General features: G+C 40.0%; 1 long non-coding RNA gene across 1 annotated transcript; it reads right to left on the bottom strand.

Annotated features, from left to right (window-relative positions):
- Nucleotides 1-2,425: 2,425 nt before the first annotated feature.
- LOC123486603 lies at nt 2,426-3,104 on the bottom strand. Its single transcript, XR_006659437.1, has 3 exons — nt 2,988-3,104; nt 2,776-2,849; nt 2,426-2,526 (listed from the first exon to the last, which is right to left on the bottom strand). It is a non-coding gene; the product is annotated as an uncharacterized LOC123486603 (long non-coding RNA).
- Nucleotides 3,105-3,601: the final 497 nt, after the last annotated feature.

The following is a 3,601-nucleotide window of genomic DNA, read 5'->3' as shown; positions in this document are numbered from 1 at the left end:
ATGATGTGTATTCAGAATCTTCACAAATTCCATAAAATCTGAAAGTGAATGTGTCCATAACCCAAATATATCATCTAGATACCGTAAATACAAAATTGGAAGCTTTATACATTTGGGGAAGGCTGATTGTTCCCATTCTGCCATATAAATATTGGCATAGGACGGGGCAAACTTCTTCCCCATAGCTGTACCATGGATTTGAAGAAACCAATTAGAATTAAATTCAAAGTCATTTCTTGTTAAACTGAGTTCCAATAGTTGTAGTAAAGCCCCATCTGGTCTATCTAGGTCTGGATATTTATGGAAGATGTTTTTGATCGCTCTAAGACCCAACTTGGTGTCAATGTTGGTATACAATGAGTCAATATCAATTGAAAAAAACACAGTTTCTTGAGGCACACTAATTTCTTTCAATTTTGTCACAAATTCATACGTGTCTTTAATGAAACTTTGATGTTTCCGTGACAGAGGATTTATAAAATAATCTAAATACTCTGCTATTCTATACGATTCCGAGCCACAGTCCGATACAATCGGTCTACCACATGGAACCTCAGAAGGAATGGTCCAAGTCTCAGGAGGTTTGTGGATTTTAGGCAACAAATAAAATTGTCTGGGACGTGGGGTATCTGGTCCAAATAGGTAAAACATTTGTTTGTCTGTAATGTAATTATTCTCATAAAGTTCTCCTAAAATCTGCCTAATTTGTCTCTGGGTCTCCTGCTGCAATGAATGAGTCAATGGTCTATAATGTTTAGAATTACTCAATTGCCTTTTCGCCTCGATCAGATACTGTGTTTTATCCAAAATAACAATCTTTGATCCTTTATCCGCTGGTTTTATAACTATGTTGGAATTCTTACTTAAGGATTTTAAGGATTTACGTTCTTGTTTTGTAAGATTATCTTTCCCTGCCATATAAAACCTAAATGTACTAAAAGAGGTAGAGTCTCTTTGAATTAAAGTCTGCATCGTATTGGACACTCCCTCTAACTTAGGCTCCCAATGTGATGGACCAATAAATGGTATTCTTTGGTTATCAGTATTATAATTAAAATGATCAAGTAATTTTAATTTTCTATGATAGGTATGCAGATCCCTCCTGAGCTCCATGCAATCTATCTTAGTGGGTGTCGGGATAAACATAAGACCCTTCTCCAGAAGTTGCTGTTCTGCCGCTGTAAGTCTAAAAGTAGTCGATAAGTTAAGTACATTAGAGTGCTGGGGAGTAATACCAATACACTCTTCCCCTCTTAGTAGTTTAACTGGTCTAGCCAGTAATTAAAAATGTTTACAGCTGTATCTGGTCTCCAATGTATTGGGTCGTCCTGCACTGTGTGAAATCTAAGTTTATTCAGATCCAATAGTTCCCTACAATTCTTCTGAATATACTTGTTCAATTGATTCAGTACCTCCTGCTTTTCCCATGGGAGCTCATCTGAAAAATGTATGATAGGAACATAAACCTGTGCATGAGGAAAAACTTCACCTGCTTTATTCAGTAGCTGTTGCAACTGCTTGACTGCAGTGGTATACTGCTGGTTCAAGCCGTTAACAAGACCCACTGATAGAACAACCTTCTGTGTGTTTTGCTGTTTCTCCAACTTGCCTATCACTCCTGCAATATGTCTGAAGGTTGCTCCCGGAAAACTATCTATCTGTGTATTAGTGTCAGTGAAACTAGAAATGCGCGCAAGGTTGGAATCCCCAATAAAGACCACGGGCTTTTTAATCTCAATACTCCAATCATTTATTTTCCTTTCAGTTCTAGGATGACATGTGGGATAAAAGAGTTTCTCCTTTTTTCCAGGTTCCAGTATTGGTTCTGTCCCAGGGCCCGTGTCTTTTCCATTTGCCATTGCTACCTTACCCTGATGGTCCTCTTGCTGTGAACCTGTCGTAGAATTGGATAAAACCATGTCATCCATCAAAACAGCCACATTGTTCAATGGTAGTTTTTGACCATTGCCGTTATTCACCGTCATCTCCAACGCCTCTACTGTTAAGAGTAAATTCGAGGGCTCTCTACCTGGAAGGGTCAGGGCTGGGACTTTAGGCTCGGCCAAATTGTTTCTTGGTCGCTGAGTTTGGGGATTCGGTATCCCCGTGCTCTTCCTGGTTATTGGGGTAAGTCTGAAGCTAGTCCCGCCACTCTTTGCAGGACCTAATTCCCGAGGGGTGAGACAGGACAAGAGGGGAGATAGTTGGTTAGTAGGTGAGCTCGTCGAAGGAACCACTCTACAAAGGGAAGTAGACCCAACATGAACTTCTACCTGCACCTCCCTTCTCTGCATACCCCCAGCAAGCCCTGTGGTATTGCTGTTGATAGTCTGACTATGGTTTATCGGTTTATCTACAGGATTACTGAAGGCCTGTTTATTAACCATATTGTCCCTTACCGAAGTGTCACTCTGGCCCCCCTGGGATATTCCTGCATATTCCAAAGTCCCTGTGGGCCTGGGCTCCCATTGAGACCCTACCAGTTGGTGACTTGCTGGTCACCGCAGCCGCATAACTGGAATGGGCCTGATGAGAAGTTATCAGTTTAGTAGAGGCCGGTGGGTCAATTGGTTTTTGCAACATGTTTTTTAAGGTACTTACTGACGAAGATGTAAATTTGTGTTTATATCTTGCCTTTGCCCACATCACCGCTTTATCTAGAGCTTCTTGATTATAAGTTGGGCTATTCTGAATGCATAAGGCAATTACCCCATCATAATGCTCCCTCAGAATATCCATATTATTCTCCATCCACCTACTGGTATTAAGTTTTACCTTTGCCAGGGTCTGTTGGTTAGGCGAGGAGGGTTTAATAAAGGCCGCCAATTTGTTCACCTGTCTTACCATCCCTGCTGGAAAAGAATGATTAACTGCAGAATGATCTAATATTTCTGAGTGATGAATTGCTTGTAGAGCCTTGAAATATCCCTTTGTGCAAGTATTATCTTGCAAAGAAGAAACATTCCTAATCTCTCCAGTAGACTCACCCTCATCATTTAAACTAACTAGAGCCTGGAAACGGTTATGTAGTGGCACTGCCATGGTAAAGGTTCAAAACCAGGAACCCTTGCTGGAAATCCCAACTGAAAGAAGGGATCATATAAAGGTTAAAATCCCCCCCACAATATATAATTGGAACCAATCAACCCCAAAAAAAATTATATATATACACACATACAAAAGACAAAAAGAAAAATATATACACCAAAGACAAAAAGAAAAAATTAGAAAGAATTAGCCCTATTTTAAATAAAAAACTCCAATGAAACAAAACCCAATGTAAAGAAAGGATAAGAGGTGGTTACCCCAGATCCGTAGGAAATTACCACTTTAGGTTAGGTGTCACTCCATAAAAACACACAAAGGTGAGAAAAAAAAAAAAAAAAAAACCCCCACTCAAGTGGGAGAAAAACACTCCATTCAAAAGTGATCACTCCTTTATGGTTCAATTCTGATAGTGGTTCCACTTCAAGTCACTCCAAATGTTCAAATCTTCATGTGTACACACAGTGATTTTGGGAGTACTCACCAACCCAGAGAAATGGATATCTCACACGGAAAAGAGCTCTTCCATACCATCCCCACCAAGTCTCCAAAGGTC

This window comes from Coregonus clupeaformis, unplaced genomic scaffold, assembly GCF_020615455.1.
Source record: "Coregonus clupeaformis isolate EN_2021a unplaced genomic scaffold, ASM2061545v1 scaf1296, whole genome shotgun sequence".
In the NCBI taxonomy this organism is placed as follows: Eukaryota; Metazoa; Chordata; class Actinopteri; order Salmoniformes; family Salmonidae; genus Coregonus; species Coregonus clupeaformis.
Note: the sequence above shows the minus strand (reverse complement) of the source record. Positions and strands in the feature narration are given on the sequence as shown.